Source organism: Orcinus orca, chromosome 1, assembly GCF_937001465.1.
Source record: "Orcinus orca chromosome 1, mOrcOrc1.1, whole genome shotgun sequence".
NCBI classification, from domain to species: Eukaryota; Metazoa; Chordata; class Mammalia; order Artiodactyla; family Delphinidae; genus Orcinus; species Orcinus orca.
Genome location: NC_064559.1, coordinates 102,660,703 through 102,679,728, shown reverse-complemented (window position 1 = coordinate 102,679,728; position 19,026 = coordinate 102,660,703). Strand labels below are relative to the sequence as shown.

Sequence of the window (19,026 nt, the reverse complement as noted above, 5' to 3'; positions counted from 1 at the left end):
TTACATAGATAAATAGTAATGTGTTTATAGAGTTCCATGTATCCATAGCTAAAATATGTTAGGCCAACTTTAGAACACTCCACAATGCATTTGAAATGTAATTTTTGGAAACCTGCATATAATTGGACAGTTTTGTGGCCTGGTTTAAGAGAGCTATCACATCCAAAGAAGTACTCAAAACACAATTAAATGTTTTAATTAGGTCACTAGAAGAATGCCAAGGAAAGTTTCCATTAACACTCAGAGCAAAATTTCTTTCTTTCTTTTTTTTTTTTTTTTTGCATGTTAGCTTTAATTTTATTCTTTCCTTACATTTTGCTTACATAGAGAAAAATTTCTTAAAATTATATATCTTACTACCCTATCTAGATATAGACAGCTAGCTAAGTAGATGTAGATATCATCAACAGAGATCACCCTCTTCCAAAAAAATCTCTCTCCTTCCTTTCTAAAATTTCATAGAAACTGTACCAATGCCAGGCACTCAATGTTGTGTATTCACTCTCATTTCTCCTTCCCTCTCTTTTAAGGCTCAGTTCTTTAATATGGAGATCAACTTAGCCTTTCTGTTTCCTTCAGCTTAGTTTTCGTTTTCGTCAATTGCCCATTTCCCTGATTCTGAACAATATAAAAAGACAAGTAAGAGCCCTCCATTTGGAGGAACAAGCTGGTTTGAAGCCACTTATCATAGCTTCCCTTTAATCTTCATCAAATCTAAATCTAGCAAGAGGATAGTTGGTTCTACAAGTGCTACTGAGGGAACAGAGATCTCTGGCTCAATTCATCCCTCCCAGGTCAGAGAAGTTACAAGCAAATGCAGTATCCTATAGATCTGGACTTTTCAGGCTAGCTGATGTCTTTTCTCCCCAGTCATGGGAGCTTAGCATGGGAAGGGGATGTCTCATTAATGTCTTTCAAAATGAGATGTACTAACTGGTTGGCAGCCCTGAAGCTGGGGTGAAGGGTGGGATACTTCCAGGAAGAGGAAATGTGACCTTGTCTGCCTCTTACCCCTCTCCCCCACCCATGTACACACACAGGTGTGAGCACCCAAATGCCTCTGGCCGCCAACTTAAACTTACTTGATGTACTTTACAGGGGACTCCCTGGAGGTTTGGTTGTCTCTTTTAGGAGAATCAGGGATTGAGCAGGGCCAGACTAAATGACAACTGTCCTCTCCCTGATGGACAAAACATAAAACCAAAGATCCAGGAACCCCACTGGGAGACTGTGTTCTCACCAAAGACACTTCTCAAGTTCTCTTTACCTGCCTTGAACACACTTAGAACCATAGGGGGCTCCTCAGAAACCCTGTGTCTGTACTGCAGGGAGAGAGGAAACAACCATAACCATCTGGAGGGAAAAGGTTATGGGGAGACAGGAAGCTCACTTAGTTCCATCCACCATGATCTGAGTGTGAATAGTTCCTCTGACTTATCCACTTACTTAGTGCCAGGTGACTGTCAGGGATTCCCATCAGAAAGACTATGTGAGCAAAGAGTTTGCAATGAGAAATAACAGGTTGTCTGCCAGGAACTACAAGCAGATCCTTATTGATGGGGCAGAAGCCTGAACCGCGGAGGGGTGAGATAAAGCTGGAGAGGTAGACCTTAGGCTTTAGCCTGTAGGTAAGGGAATGAGGGTCACTTGAGTGATTCTTTGTAGGAGAATGACATTGGCTTACTTACATTTAAAATGTGTTTATTTTAAAATTGTTTATTTTAACATAGTTTCAGACTTATAGAAAAGTGTCAAGACAGTACATAGAATTCCTGGATAAGCTTATGTAGATTCACCCAGACTTCAAATGTTTCTTTCACTCTCTCTCTCTTTTTACTTACATATATAGATACAGATATATATTTTTGGCAGGAAAAAGAAAACAAGACATATATATATATATATATATATATATATATATATATATATACAGATATATATTTTTGGCAGGAAAAAGAAAACAAGACATATATATATATATATATATATATATACACACACACATACAGATAGATTCATAGATATATAGATATGTATATATGTATATCTATAAATAGATATAAAGCTGTGGCATATCTATATACATATAGATATATGCATGTATATACATATATATCTGTATATTTGTATCTGTTTATCTATGTTTTGTTTTCATTTTCCTGAACATTTTGAGAGTAAACTGCAGATGTGATGTCACTTTGCCCCTAAATACTACAGTGTATATTTCCTAAAAACAAGAAATTCTCATACGCTTACCTTTCAAAATTATTATTTTGGCTTCTGTGTAGGAAATGGTTTGCATCTAGAGAGATACAGATAGGGAAATGCGCTAAGAAATCTCTTTGGCAGTCAAGGTAAGAACTGATGAAGGCCAGACCAGGGTAGGGGTTTCTTAAAATCACATACATTGTGTGCAGTGATAGATCTAGATCATTACATATCCAGGTGTTAAATCAATGGGACTGGTCAATGGTGGGGTGTGGTTAGAGGTGGTGCCGTGTTTGTGGCCACGTCTGCTGGGTACATAGTAGGTGGTGTGTTGTGCACTGAAATGGGGAGTGAGCAGGGGAGGGATGACAAGTTCTGTTCTGGGCATGTTGGGACCAGTGGGCCTTTGAGACATCCAGATGGAGATACTGAGGAAGAAACTGGATGTGCCGTGGATCTGAAGCACAAGGTAGAGGACTGGGTTGGAAATACAGATTTGCAAGTCATTAGTAGAAAGGTGATGATTAGAAGTACAGGAGTGAGTGAGATCACCAAAGGAGATGAGGAATCTGGAGGCAGATCCTTGTGGAAACTCAACTTTTTAGGGACCTCATTCCATATCTTGGGGCCAGAGCAAAGTTAAGCCTTAGTTCCCTGGGGCAGCAAAGTATCCCAGGACATCCCTATCATTGACAGTGAAGCCACTGGTTCTGGGCATGGAGAAGCCAGGTGGCTGAGGACCCAGCTGTGGGGGGCTTGGAGGTGAATTACTCACTTCTCACAATTGGGGGCTTCCTAAGAGTCAGGGAGAGGAGAGGTGACTTGAATGGGTTAATCCCTTTGATGTGAAAGGCTGGTGAAAGGCAAGAGAGAAGAGGTTCCATTCTAATGAGATCACAGTGCAGGCCACAGCGTGTCTCCCAAGGAGAGGGGCAGGCCAAGAAGGGCAAGCCAAAACCTTGCACCATGACCAGGAGAGTCTGGGAGAAGTGTGGGGTGTGGGTGCTGCACAAGCCTGGTCCTGCCGTCACTGCAAGGGCCTGGCTTTAAGATGATGCAGGGTGGATGAGGCCTGGGAAGACAGGAGGAGAATTTCCTAAGATTCTGACATCAGCCAAAGTCCTGTTTTCTTTGTTTGGTTGGTTGTTTTTCATTCAGTTTGCCTGGGTTTTGGTCAGGTACCCAGGGTTCAAGGTCCTGTTTCTGTCATTTTATAAACTGTGATACCACAGAAGTCACTTCCCTTGTCTACCTCACTTTCTCCATATTTGTTCATGATAAGACTGGATGGTGTAACTATAAAACTGTACTATAAAATGCCTAGAGTAAAACATAAGTAGAACACTCTCTGACATAAACTGCAGGAATATCTTTTTTGATCCATCTCCTAGAGTAATGGAAATAAAAACAGAAATAAACAAATGCGACCTAATTAAACTCAAAAGCTTTTGCCTAGCAAAGGGAACCATAAACAAAAGGAAAAGACAACCTACAGAATTGGAGAAAATATTTGCAAAAGAAGCAACCAACAGGGGATTAATTTCCAAAATATATAAACAGCTCATACAGCTCAATATCAAAAAAACAAAAAACCCAATCAAAAAATGGGCAGAAGACTTAAATAGACATTTCGCCAAAGAAGACATACAGGTGGCCAACAAGCACATGAAAAGATGCTCATCACTAATTATTAGAGAAATGAAAATAAAAATTGCAATGAGGTATCACCTCACAAAGTCCAAATGGCCATCATCAAAAAATCTGTAAATAATAAATGCTGAAGAGAGTGTGGAGAAAAAGGAATCCTCTTGCACTGTTGGTAGGAATGTAAATTGGTACAGCCACTATGGAAAACAGTCTGGAGGTTCCTTAAAAAGCTAAAAATAGAGTTACCATATGATCCTGCAGTCCCAGTCCCGGGCATATATCTGGAGAAAATCATAAGTCAAAAAGATACATGCACCCCAATGTTCATTGCAGCACTATTTATAATAGCCAAGACATGAAGTAACCTAAATGTCCATCAACAGATGAATGGATAAAGAAGATGTGGTATATTTATACAATGGAATATTACTCCTCCATAAAAAAGAATGAAAAATGCCATTTACAGCAACATGGATGGACCTAGACATTAATGAAGTAAACCAGAAAAAGACAAATATCATATGATATTTGATATCATATATTGATATTTGATATCATATTCCTTATATGTGGAATCTTAAAAAAAAAGTTACAAAACAGAAATAGACCCACAGACATAGAAAACCAAACTTATGGTTACCAAAGGGGAAAGGCGGGAGGAGCGATTAATTAGGAGTTTGGGATTAACATATGCACACTACTATATATAAACTAGATAACCAACAAAGAACTACTGTATAGCACAGGGAACTATACTCAATATTTTGTAAGAACTTATAAGGGTAAAGAATCTGTAAAAGTATATATATATATATATATATATATATATATATATTTCTGAATCACTGTGCTGTATACCTGAAACTAACGTGACATTGTATATCAACTATACTTCAATAAAATAAAAAAGAAGAAAAAATAAAAGCAGGCCAACAACAAAAAAGACTGGATGGACCCACATTAATGATACCAAAGCTTTTGGATTTCACTTAAAACTAAATTATATTTTTTTAAAAATGCATTCAGTAAAGAGGGCCAACATTTTATTATCCAAGTAAGTCCAAAGACCTTTTATGATTGCCATCACTTCAATACATAAAGGTAATATTAAAACCGACAACTCTGGGAAGGGTATAGTCTCAAAAAGCAAACAAAAAACAGAACATATATAAGAAATAAAAGTCAACAACCGTATACTAACTTCTACAAAATATAGTAACATTTCTCATTTCTCAGTGGCTTGTTGAAAGTGTCATCAAGTGTTGACGCAGTCCTTGAACCACAAATTGGGAGCGTTTTGTCTGATTCCTGGGCTCCTTCCAGCCCTGGAACCTGTTAGTCTAGAATGCTTTCCTGTTCCCTGACCAAGCCCTGATACCAGGAAGGAGGATGGGACTTCTGGGACCTAGAACTTCCTTGTTTTGCCTTTCGTGTTTCTTTCTAAGTGCTCAGTACAAACCTGGCACTAAATAGGTGAAATCTCTCTCCTTCCATTCCCTCACCACTCCCTCCTCTACTGCTGCCCAGCAGTGTGTATTTTATGTTTATATACAGTACATATACAACAGTGTATACATGCTGTTTCTATACAGTGCACATACAATTCACATCAGTGTGTACTTGATGTTTAGATACAGTATACCATACACAGCAGTGTATACATACCATTTATACACAGTGTACATACAATATACAGCAATATATACGCACTGTTTATATACAGTGTATATACAACAGTGTATACACAGTTTATATACAGTGTATATACAATACACAGCAATGTATGCACACTATATACAATGTATATACAATATATAATAGTGTATACACACTGTTGATATACGCACGCATATGATATGCAGCAGTACGTATACAGTGTATGGTAATCGCAACTCCCTGGGGGTCCTGCTGTACCAGACACAGCGTGTATGAACAGGCATCTTGTCTTCCTTTTCCCTCCTCCCAGCGCTAATCTCTGCACTCCCCACTTTTGTCACATAGAATCAGAAGGGTTCCCCTGACTCCTCCCTTCTTCTCCCTCCATCCTCTTAGTCCTCCAGTCCTGTGTGTTCTTAATTCAAAAACATTCTTAAACCTGTCTCCCCCTTTCCACTCCTATCACTGACACATTTGGTCGGGTCCCCCACCTCCATCTCTCCCACTCCACCCCTACTTCCTCCTCTCTGTGTGCACTACGGCCACACTGGCCTCCAAAAACACATTTTTAGTCATGTCTCTCCTTTAGCTCCCACTCGCTATGGGAAAATCACACTGTGCTTACACCTGGAAAGGGCCTTAGGAATTATCATGTTCTACAGAGTAGAAAATTTGAGCCCCAGAGAGGGAAAGCCAGTTGTCCAAAAGCACACAGTTAATTATTGTGAGAGCCAGAAATATACTCAGGCCTTCTGACTATAAGCCAATGCCTATCTGCCTCTCTAAGCTAACCAATAGCATTTTTTTTAAACATACAGTGTGTGATAAACGGGCACCTCTGCAGTATTTAGAATCAAAACCTAGGCCTCCCAATTGTGCCTTCTGCCCTGTAATTTCAGCTCTCCTGGCTTCAGCTCTTTAGCTCTCCTGGCTTCTCTGCTTTCCTTGGGGTCTGGTCCCACCTCCACTGCACACTAGAACTGACCATCCATTCCAGCCAGGTTGGTCTGTTTTTGTTTTCCCCCAACACACATAGCATCTTCCCACCTTCACATGTTTTCTCAGTCTATATTCCCTTGCCTGGAATGTCCTCATTTGTTTCACAGAAATGTATTTAGCTCTGAATCTGAGCCAGAACCTTTGCTAGGTACCAGGATACAGAGATGAAGTCAGTGTTTCTGCCCTGAAGGAGCCCCCTGTCAAGGAGCTTTTCCTGTCTGCCCTGATGCTTCGCTGTCAACACTGACCCAGCCCAGAGGGATGACCACTCCTCTGAGTCCTGTGCCTCCCTTGTTCCATATCATCTCTTAGGTCCTGATTCATGGTGTTTGCCTCCCAGATCCAATGCCTCCGTCACATTGGGCTGGCTTTATCTCCCCAGGAAGATCATCTGCTCCTTAAAGGCTGGGCCTGTGTGTCACTCAGTTCCCCAGACTCCAGAATACTAGGCATGGTGTCTGCTTCCTGTGCATTTGATGACTGACTAGATCCCTACAAAGCTCAGCCCCTTCACCTTCTACCCAGCTAGGTCCTGGTCTTTCTCAGGTAGAATGTGCTACCAAGTGCCTAGAACTAGAAATCAAGCTAGCAGTTGTCTATCTGCAAGACAGAGACATCCGGGGGATTAAGGTCCAGCACCCACCTCCTTCCTCTCATCCCCAATACCTCACCAAAATGTTCATGTTCATGCAAGTAAAATGAAGATGGTATGAGCACCAAGGGAAACCTGAAGGGGAAAAATGTTCTCAAGAACCATATGGAGTCTTAGGGTATGGGAGCCATGCCGAGGAAGCAGGGTCACATGCCTGCTAGACATGGATCAATGGTAGGTAGGGAGTATGCACATGTGTTTTGGAAATTGGTAGAAAATGCCACCTCCCATCCAACCACCTTTACCGAGAATTGACATTATGCCCCCACAAACACTTACTGCTATAGTATGGGAGAGACTCATGTGTGTGTATGTGAGTGTGTGTGTGTGTGTGTGTGTGTGTGTGTGTGTGTATGTGTACATGAGACACAGAGGCTTGGAGAAAAAGAAAGAGTGATGCTAACAAAAGTCAGGGAACAATACCATTCCCAATGCCCAGGATAAGCATTTAGTTGTGCCTGTGGCTTCTAGAGTATGTGTTTCTTCTGCCCTCTGGTGGTAGAAGCAATACTACGTAATGCATGCTTGAGATAACAGATTCCACCCCCCAAAAATCTGTTCTGGGTAGTGAGGGCTTAGGCCAGAAAAGATTGACAGGATGTAACACCCAAAACTCACGGATCTGCTGATGTTCATATTTTCTCTACTTACGCAGGTATTGCTAATGCAACAGCTGGGTTTGAGTTCTTCTGCTAATCCAAGCCAAACCATTGAAAATTATCTACAGCTTTGGAAGGAGTAGGTGGTGAAGAGGATGTGAAGCAGTTTAGGGAACAGCGAAGGTCTGGCCCTTCTTGCTGACCACCGTCCCCAGTGTCCGGCGCATTGTGTGAGCTCACTACTTCTTGATGAATTAATGTCCCAGGATAGCTACCCCACGTGGCCTTTCTTCTCTGCTACTAGGGACCTGATCTGAAATCCGTCTCCAAGGCTATCAGGGTTGTTTCTGTCAGGGTGACACCAGGTGGAAGTGATTCTTCTCCCAGGAAGGCCTGGGTTCCTCTGGGTCTCCTTCAGTGTTGAGTCCATGCACAGCCTGCCCTTCTGGTGAGTCCTAGGGGAGAGACCATTGATTTCCAAGCCTGTATTCTCATGCTGCAGTGTGAATTCACAAGATCTACAGATATTGTAAGGTTTTCAGCAGAGCTATGGCTAAATTCCAGGTCTGAGAGGAAAAATGTCATCCTGTCCATCCTCAGGACTACCTTGCCTATTTCCATTTCTGTCAGTCAAGGCCTTAGGACACTGATAGCAAATGCCACTACTTGTATTCAAATGTAGAAATGACCTACTCCCTACTTCTGAGAGTGTGTTGCCCTAGTCTTCAGAGCCTGACTCCATGGAGCACCCAAAATTTGTTGAGCACTAATTTTGCACCAAACACTAGGCACATACTTTATGTATGTTGCCCATTACAATCTTTACTACAGATGTGCAGACTCCCTGACTTCAGACTATACTACAAAGCTACAGTCATAAAAACAGTATCGTACTGGCACAAAAACAGAAATATAGCTCAATGGAACAGGATAGAAACCCCAGAAGTAAAGCCACACACCTATGCCAAGATAAACAGTCTCTTCAATAAATAGTAATGGGCAAACTGGACAGCTACCTGTAAAAAAATGGAATTAGAACATTCTTTAACACCATACACAAAAATAAAATGCATTAAATAAAATGTAATCAAACTGGATTAAAGACCTAAATGTAAGACTGGATACTATAAAATTCTTAGAGGAAAATATAGGCAGAACACACTCTGATATAAATTGCAGAAAGATCTTTTTTGATCCACCTCCTAGAGTAATGGAAATAAAACAAAAATAAACAAACTAGACCTAATTAAACTCAAAAGGTTTGCACAGCAAAGGAAACAATAAACAAATGAAAGGACAACCTACAGAATGGGAGAAAATATTTGCAAATGAGGCAAACAACAAGGGGTTAGTCTCCAAAATATATTGTGCAAACAACTCATGCAGCTCATTATCAGAAAAAGGAAACCAACAACTCAATCAAAAAATGGGCAGAAAACCCAAAGAGACATTTCTCCAAAGAAGGCATACAAATGGCCAAGGGGCACACGAAAAGAGGCTTAAAATCACTAACTATTAGAGAAATGCAAATCAAGACTGCAATGAGGTATCACCTCACACCAGCTAGAATGGCCATCATCAAAAATCTGCAAACCATAAATCCTGGAGAGGATGTGGAGAAAAGGGAACCCTCTTACACTGCTAGGGGCAATGTAAATAAGCACAGCCACTACTGAGAAGTGTATGGAAGTTCCTAAAAAAGTAAAAATACCATATGATCCAGCAATCCAATACTTGGGCATATATGCAGAGAAAACCATGGTTCGAAAGGAAACATGCACCCCAATGTTCACTGCAGCACTATTTACAATAGCCAAGACAGGGAAGCAACCTAAAAGTCCAAGAACAGATGAACTGATAAAGAAGATGTGGTACATATATACAATGGAATATTACTCAGCCATAAAAAAGAAAGAAATAATGCAATTTGCAGTAACAGGGATGGGCCTGGATAATATCATGTTAAGTGAAGTAAGTCAGACAGAGAAAGACAAATGTCATATGATATTGCTTACATGTGGAATCTAAAAACTAAGATACAAATGAACTTAGTTACAAAACATAAACAGACTCACAAACTTAGAGAGTGAACTTATGGTTACCAGATGGGAAGGGTACAGGGGAGGGATAAATTGAGAGTTTGGGATTGACATGTATACACTGCTATATTTAAATTAAAAGGAATTCCCATAAAAAAAAGAATGGTGTTATCCTCTTTAGCAGATGAGGAAAGTGGGACTCAAAGATGATAGTGCCCAAAGTCACCCAACTGGTAAAGGTCAGAGCCCCAGTCTGAACATTACTTGGGGATAATTTAAAGGTATGCTTCATCCTTTGTCAGATGCTGTTTCATCATTTTCATCCAACTACGTAGCCTGTGTCATCCCCCTTTTTTCTGGAATCTTGAACCGGAAGAGGAAGGAAAATGAGGCCTCAAGCCCTGGGATCTCAGAATCCAGGAGCCAGTCCAGGTGACTCGTCCAGCAGCTCAGGCCAAGTCAATATTTCTTAGCTCCCCAGTCTCTCCACCTAATCATAATCACTTCGTTGGGAACTCTGGAGTCTGGGTGACTTATAAACATGTAGAGAGATACATACTGTCTACTGTAAACACCCAGTTTCTCTGAATGAAGCCTAATGGTTTGCTCACTAAGAGGCAGGAGAGAGAGCTGCAGCAACCATTTTTTGCTTGCACTACAACAGGTGAAACATCATAGTGGATTGACATGTTTTCTTTCCAGTTCAGACTGAATATGGCTCAGAGAAAATGTTAAGTCAAGGTCAACACTTTATTGAGATTAATAGGTCTCCCAGAGAACCACTCATCCCTCAGTAGTTGTTTTCCTTACAACAAGGCCCTCTGGGTAACCGAGGCAGCCCACCACTTCCCCCACCAACCGGAATATCCTGGAACACTACCCTCACTGCTCCCACACCCAGCAGTGTCCTGCATGCTTGCTTAGCACCATCTCAGATGTCAAGGTTCTAGGGGAAAACGTCACGAGTGGGTTTGGAAACATGAGGAAGCCACGGCTCGTAAAGTGATGGGGAAATGGGGCCAGGGCTCGCGTGAAGGCACTGTCATCTTCAAGCACCATCAAACCGAGAGTGAGTTTGCCAGCCCAGGAGATGAGTAAAACCTCAAGTTTGAGGAAGGACAGATGCATCCTATTGTGACTGGGGCCTAGCACGCCCCAATCGTAGGCCACCTCATGGCTTGCAAGAGGGATTTGAGACGTATAAAAGGTGTGCAGTCTTAGAGCATCTCAAAAGCCTCAGCATCTCCACGTTCCAGCCACTGGTGAAATCAGGTATGTCGGGCAAAGGAACGCAGCTCTTGGGAGCTTGGTTCTACCTGGTCCAAACCTCTGAGGGCAGCTGGGGCTTGTGCACTGGCTGGCTGGTCAGAAAGAAAGGCCTTGTGTGGGCACCTCTCTCGTCTGTATCATTTGGGACCCACCTCTCTTGGGCTACAAGTCAACATCTGAAGTGTGTGGGGAGGGGGCTGAGATGGGGGTCCAGGGTGTGACCAGAGTCCTGTCTTGAGGGTCCTGCTGGCGTGTGTGGTGGCGCTGTTGTCGTGGCCAGGAGCTGAGCGGAGCTGATTAGGAGAGGGTAGCACCAACTCTAGGGCAGGGCTGCCCTGAAGGGAAAGGCCAGTGCAGTGAGGGAGGAGAGCTCCTCAGGGAGCAGGGGGCAGAGGCCCAGGGAGCTCAGAGCAGCAAGGACAAGAGGAGGTGGTAAAGCGGCCATGTCCTGCTCTGGGAGTTGGGGACCATTGTTCTGCCCCCGTGTGCTCAGTGCCTGGGGATCCAGGACTTCCCTCTCTAAGATGTGCATTCTCCCCTAGAATTTAGTATCGATCTAAACGGTCGTTTTGTCTCTAGATGCCTCTTTTCTATGAATTCTCTTAGAGTGTGGTTAAGATGCTCCGTTACAATTGTTCAATATTTATTTAAAAAGTCAAAATCTTTACAAGAGTACTCAACGTGTTTTGGATCTCGTGTGTGTGTGTGTGTGTGTGTGTGTGTTTGTGACCACGCGAGCACACACACACACACACACACATATCTTTACACTCATATTTACCTGTGTATTTACATGTGTTTGTGTGGAGTTTCATATGCTCATTAATCCTTACAACAACTTTAAGAAGAGTACAGAGAAGTTAAGTACCTTGCTCAAAGTCACACAGCTGGTTAATTTTGGAGACAGGACTCACATCCAAGAAAATCATGTTCTAAATTCCACAGTATCTGCTGTGGAAGGATAATACATTTGTCCTCATTGCCCCTGACCTTTCTTCTTATTCTTTCCTTCTCTCTCCTGTCTCTGTCTGTCTGTCTCTCTCTCATTTTTTATATTTTTGTTTTTTCTACCCCTCTCCATTACTCTTCTCCTTTCACCCATTTTTCCTCTCTTTCTTCTTTCCTTCCTTCCTTCTATATTTCTTTATTTGTCTCAATTAAAACCTTGCTATGGCTTACAAACTGTAGCTACAATTTATACTCACTCACATCATTGCAGACACACACACACACATTTAATCCGTGAAGCCACCAGGCAAAGGTTGAAACGGCACAGGTTTGAACGAGGCAAGTGGTTCTCCTGGGTTGAGTGTCTCTAAGGTTCTAGAGTTCCTCACTTCAGTGTCTTTTCCGTTGCAGTGCACATCCAGACCAGAATGTATCATCCAAAGCAGAAGCTGTGCTGCCCGCTACCAAAGGATTGCTGCCCTCCATCCCAGCCATGCTGCACCCCACCAAAATATTGCTGCCCCTCACCAAAGTATTGCTGTCCCCCACCTCAGCAGTACTGTCCCCCTCCGCAACAATGCTGCCCCCCAGTAAAGTACTGTTTCCCGCCACCAAAACACTGCTAAACTCCACCTCAGCACAGCAAGCAGCCTTGCCAACCTCCACCCAAGGGCAAGGAGCCCTCTATCCCAAAGTGCCCAGACCCTCAGCAGTGCCAGAAGTCCAAGCAGAAGTAAACCGCAGGCATGGGCCAGAGGCCAAGCTCCCTGCAGAACAGAGAACATGAAGCCAACTCCCCTCTCTCAGCCAGCTAGCTGTCAGCACCGCTCACCCCCGGCTTCTGGAAGCAGCCACACTTGTGGCAAAGGCAGCACCAAATGGCAGCTTCCTGGATCAACATTTCTTATGAATTAGAAGCTGCAATTTCCATTTAGAAAAGGATCCGGTTCTAAACTGTCTAATCTTCGTTGCTGACTTGTATACTTCGCCCTTTTGGCTGCTTGGAAATGTAAGCAACATGCCCGGCCACCCTTTCCTAGCACACTTCGTCTCTGCTCCAGTTTTTCAAACAATTAAACACAATTCCGCTGCCATGAATGTGTCGGTTTGATTATTTCGTCATCTTACAGTTGTTAACTCCTGCAGATTTTGTATCCTGCTGCCTAAATAAGAGCACTAGGAGGGCTGGGCATGTGGGTGCAGGAAGAGCAGAAGGCATGGGGAGATGCACTTCTGAGCTGAAGAACATTATCCATGGTCCTGCCAGGGTGAGGGGGAGAGTTGGGCACTTCAGCCGCATGGAGACACATCCCCCCATACTTGCAAAATGAGAACAGCCTTTGGACACTGGGGAGATGATGCCCGTCTTGAAAACGGAGGCACAGAAAGTGTAAGGGAAACCCATCCAGGAGCTAAAGCGTAGAGTAGAGGCAAAAAAATGGAAATTCCGACAATATTCCCAGGTCCTGTGGGTCAAAATGAATTGAGGACCGGGCCTCAAAATCTCTCCCACTCGTAAAAGAAAAGACAAGATTTTGTTCAAGCTACCAAAATGTGTAAGTAGGAGACAGTCTAGGTAAAAATCATACATCCATCACACACACATATCCACTGTCAATATTTTTTAAAGTCAGCACCCATTGATTCTCTAGCTTGGGGTTTCTCCTGGGCTATTTTTCTCTCACTGCCCTCTCACTATCCATTCCCTAAATCCTTGCGGTATCAGGGTAACCTGAGTAACCGGTGGTAACCTCAGGCCGACAGGTAATCCAAACTTCTTCTTTCTATTATGTCCACTACACCCATACCTTTCCCCCGAATCCTCCTCTCACTAAAAGTCCCCAGATTAGGTCTTTGCATCTCTTTTCCTATACCTGCCTCCCATTTAACGTTTCTGGGCTACAAGGGAATCACTGAAAATCCACAGAAGTGCCCAAAGGAATCAGAAAGGAACAAAACATAAAGTAAATGTGTGAATTATCCCCAACATAGATCGCAGAGCATGTAGATTTCAGAATACGCTAAAGACAAAAGTTTTCGTTTTAGTTTAGCATTGCTTCCATGGTTGGCTGGTCTCTTCGTCCTCCACCACCACTGTTCATGCCCTTCAGCGAGGCTCCATCCATCTACCTATTTACCCATCACCAATCCATCCATCCCAAGCAGCAATGCATCATCGCATCCTTTGTAAGTACCTGCCCCTCCCTTTGTTTAGAATGTGAGGGATGCTGTGGAAGCACAAACTCACACACAAGGCTCCAGTAGTCTTGGTTTAATCCCCGTAAGGAAAGCAAGCTCAGACCGTCAAGACAACAAAAAGCAGTTTGACCGGAAGGCGTCTAATTCATGGACGACTTGGAAGCCACAGATACGTCATTCCTGCCGTCAGAATTCAGAGGAGACAGAGAGAGAACACTGAGGGCTGTTGAGGGGAGGAAGGAGAACTTGGCCATCTGTGTCATAATGACATCCACCACAGGCCTCCCAGAAAATATCTTTCCAGGAAGAACACCGGGAGAAGGGAGGTTCAGAGCGGAAGGACATCGGGATGTGTGTAAGTAAGCAGCAGTGCGTTCCAGGACTGCGTAGAGCAGCAGCCAATGCTGCGAGTGCTAGTTGTTCCCAGGAGGCCAGTCTTCAACGTCTCAGCTCCTGTCCGTGGTGGAGAGAGCACATAGCCTCTGCAGCCACCTGCACCATTTGACACCACGGAAAGCTGGGGGGTGCGTCCAGTTTCCAGACCTATGTGTCGTAAATATTTCCAACAGTGCGTTGCATTCAACAGAACTCAACGATGACACACAAAATGAATTGAAAAGCTGTTGACACCTTAAGTGGACTACCTGAAAATGATGAGCTCTTTGAGCCAATTCCCCATCCTCAGATACCTCATTCAGCACAGGCTCCAAAGACCTCCTCTCCTGCCTCACATACATGACCTTGCCCCAGAACTCTCATTTGGGTTCTTATTCTCTATTTCCTCACCCTCCCTCCCTCAGCTGATTAAGACAAGGTTGAATTTTGCCTCTCTGGGCTTCACTTAATTTTCTCCTCCACTAATTATCATACTAGGATTGTGTGCACACGGGGTTATGTGCGGACCATCTTGCGGAATTTTCCTTTATCCCGTCATAGTGGGTTTGGATGCCAGATGCATGCCTATGATGGACTGAATCCAATACTTCCCTAGGCCTCACTTTACTCATGTGTATAGTGGGCAGAATAATACCTGCAACCTGGGGTTGACGGGGAGGGGTCTTCAATGAGACAATGTAAATAAATAGTAAGTAGGATGTAACACATAGTAAATGTTGGATGAATGTTAGCTCTTGCTTTTATTATTATTCTCCACTTCTTGACAGAGCAGCAAGACCCTTCACTTATTACCTCCAACCTGACGACATGGTTTCCACAACTTTAGTAAGAACAAGGTGTGAGGGGCAGGGGCCAGGACATCTTGGGGCCAGGACAAGGAACAGTTGTGTACACCAAAGCATCCGAGGGGTGTTCAAAGGCGGAAATGGTGTTTTGTCCAGGGCTTATTCACCACATTGTGTGGTTGCCCTTTTCTTCCACAAGCTTCGCCTTTGTAACAGCTGCCCATGATGATTCCTGCTGTTGAGGCAGTCCTGGGCAGCTCTGGCCCACGGTGATATTTGCCTATCAAGGTACACTGCCAGCCATGTCTCTTGGAGGCAGACCCTACTCCCAGGAGGAGGCTGATAAGCTGAGGAAGCATGGAAAGGGCATGGTGTGTGCCAAGCACTCACACACACAGATACCACAATATGGAAGCAGGTCTTGCTCTTCCTATGAGAGGTAGTGGCAAGGTGAAGTGAAGCTCCTTACGTGTTCAGTGTAACAACACCTTGCACATGGTGGAGGTGAGATTCAAACCCTGGTCCTTATCTTTGCAACATGGCAAGTTCTCTGACCGTGCTAGTGGCTAGAAGAAGCATAAAGCGTGGATCCCGTCTTTCCAGAACTTAAAACTCACTGATCCGTTGGGAAGGCAAAGGCAGTACCTTCAAACAGTCACACATTCACACGTGTTCATACGGGGGTACACATTCATATCAAAGACACACACGGGGTTGTCATTCAGAGTAAATACTCCTCGTGTGAAGACTTCCACTGACCATGGAGAACAGAAGATGGAGCAGCGTCCCAGAGGCCCCCGCTGGGCAGGCGTCGTCCTCCCAGCTTCTCCAAACAAAGAAATTCCCTAGAAGGTAGTATAGTGCAAGAAAAAGAACACACACACATATCCGGGAGCCTGGCAGGGCTGGGTTAAATCCTCTCTTCCCTGCTTTTTCCTTAAGTAACCTTAGCGAACGGAAACTTTCGAAGCTGTAAAATGAAAATAGCTCCGACTTCAAAGCCTGAATTACACACTCGAGCAGAGATTCTGACAGTCAGGGGAGGACTGGCCCTCCCTCATCCTACTGGGACAAGACCCCTTGAACAGGGAGGGCGTTCTCAGCCGCTCAGATGTTGGCACACACCCTGCCGTGCCCCAGGGGATGCCAGCTGGCGATGGATTTCAGCAGAGAGGCTCTAGCTCCAGCCACCAGGAGTCCTTTGTCCGGAACCCTGTCTGTTGATGCGGCCGGCCCCAGAGGTTCAGCTCAGCCTTCCCCTGCATATGTGTGCATGGGCCCCGGTCTGGTGTTCATACACAGATGCCTGACACAGAAGATACAGTGAGCTTAGCCTAGGCCCAAGTTCTGCTGAAACCTCCTTGGACCCATTTGTCCCTTCTGCATTTGTTTGTGTGTGTGTGTGTGTGTGTGTGTGTGTGTGTGTGTGTGTGTTTCTGTGTCTGTGTGTGTCTGTGTGTTTGTATATGAGAGGCAGAGGTTTGGTGGAAGAGAAAGAGTGATGCCAATGAATGTCAGGGAACAATACCATTCCAAGGATAAGCGTTTAGTTGTACCTGTGGCTCCTAGAGGACATGTTCCTATGTCCTCTGTTGGTAGATGCAATACTACATAATGCATGCTTGAAATAGCAGACTCCACACCCAACAAAATCTGTTCTGGGTAGTGAGGTCTTAGTCCAGAAAAGATGGACTGGATGTAACACCCAAACTCATGGATCTTCAGACGTTCACATATTCTCTAGTTACGTAGGCATTGCTACGGCCACAAGTGGGTTTGAGTTCTTCAGCTAATCCAAGCCAAACCATTGAAAAGTATCTACAGAGTTGGAAGCAGTAGGCGGAGAAGAGGATGTGAAACGGTTTAGGGACCAGGGAGGCTCTGGCCCTCCTTGCTGGCCACCGTCCCCAGGGCCTGGTGTGAGTGTGAGCTCACTACGTCTTGATGAATTATTAGTTATCCCAGAACACATGCCCCACGTGGCCTTTCTTCTCTGCTACTAGGGACCTGAGGTGAAATCTCTCTCCAAGCCTATCAGGGTTGCTTCTGTCAGAGTGACAACAGGCGGAAGAGGTTCTTCTCCCGGGAAGGCCTGGGATCCTGTTGGTTTCCTTCGGGGCCGATCCCATTCATAGCCTGCCCTTACGGTGAGTCCCAGAGGAGGCACCACTGATATCCAAGGCTGTCTTCTCATGCTGCAGTGTGAATTCCCAAGATCTAGGGTTACTGTCGGGCCTTCAGCTGAGCTGTGGCTAAATTCCAGGTCTGAGAGTGAAAGGTGCCATCCTCTGGACTGGCTTGCCCATTTCCATTTGTGTCAGTCAAGGTCTTAGGACACTGGCGGCAAGTACCGCTACTTGCCTTCAAATGTGGCAACGACCTCCTCCCTACTTCTAAGAGTGGGCTTTGCCCCAGCTCTCAGAGCCCGACTCCACGGAGCACCCAACCATCACTGAGCCCTTATTCTGTGCCCAACAGTGTGCACATGCTTACACATGTTGTCCAAAATAAGCCTTTCAGCTGACATGCAGTGTGCGGTTATCCTGTGTAGCAGATGAGGAAACTGGTGCGCAAAGATGTAAAGTGCCCAATGTCACCCAGCTGGTGAAGATCAGAGCCCCAGTCTGAACACTAATTGGGGAATTATTTAAGGTATGTTTCATCCTTTGACGGATGTTGTTTCAACCTTTTCATCCTTGTCCCTCCCTGTGGCATCCTTCTTTGTTCTGGAAGCTCTAAGTGGAACGGGAAGGACGCATCAGCCCTTAAGCCCTGGGAGATCAGATTCTAGGAGTCAGACTGGGAGAATCGTCCAGCAGCCCATGCCAGGCCAAAGTTTCTTAGCTCCCCAGCCTCTGCAACTTATGATAATCATTTCCCTGAGAAGCCTGCAGTCTGCGTGACTTATACACCTGTAAGTGAGATACGTACTCTCAACAGTAACCACCCTGTTTCTGTGAATGAAGACTAATGTTTTGCTGACCAAGAGACAGCAGAGAGAGCTGCAACCCTCATTTTTCGTTTATTTTATAGCAGGTACAAAATCAAAGCGGCTTGCCAAGTATTCTTTCCAGTTCAGGCTGAATGTGGCTCTGTGTCTAGGTTAAGTCAAGGTCCCAACTTTGCTGAGTTTACTGTGTCTTCCCAAGAGCCACTCACCCCTCTGTAGTTGTTTATCTTACAACAAGGCTCGCTGCGTATGCTGATCGGCCCGCAACTTCCCCCACCAACCGGAATATCCTGGAACACTACCCTCACCGCTCCCACACCCAGCAGTGTCCTGCATGCTTTCTTAGCACCATCCCAGAAGTCAAGCTTCTAGGGGAAAACGTCATGAGTGGGTTTGGAAACACGAGGAAGCCACGGCTCGTAAAGTGATGGGGAAATGGGGCCAGGGCTCACGTGAAGGCACTGTCATCCTCAAGCACCATCAAACCGAGAGTGAGTTTGCCAGCCCAGGAGATGAGTAAAACCTCAAGTTTGAGGAAGGGCAGATGCATCCTATTGTGACTAGGGTCTAGCACGCCCCAATCGTAGGCCACCTCATGGCTTCCAAGAGGGATTTGAGACGTATAAAAGGTGTGCAGTCTTAGAGCATCTCAAAAGCCTCAGCATCTCCACGTTCCAGC

General features: G+C 44.5%; 1 long non-coding RNA gene across 4 annotated transcripts in view; it reads right to left on the bottom strand.

Annotated features, from left to right (window-relative positions):
• Positions 1 to 12,447: 12,447 nt before the first annotated feature.
• The window catches only part of LOC125964257 (uncharacterized), a 161,600-nt gene continuing 155,021 nt past the window's right edge, over positions 12,448 to 19,026 (bottom strand). For all 4 annotated transcript variants that reach the window (XR_007477104.1, XR_007477106.1, XR_007477107.1 and 1 more), the window contains one exon: positions 12,448 to 12,566. This is a non-coding gene — a long non-coding RNA (uncharacterized LOC125964257). The remainder of the gene's footprint in view (positions 12,567 to 19,026) is intronic.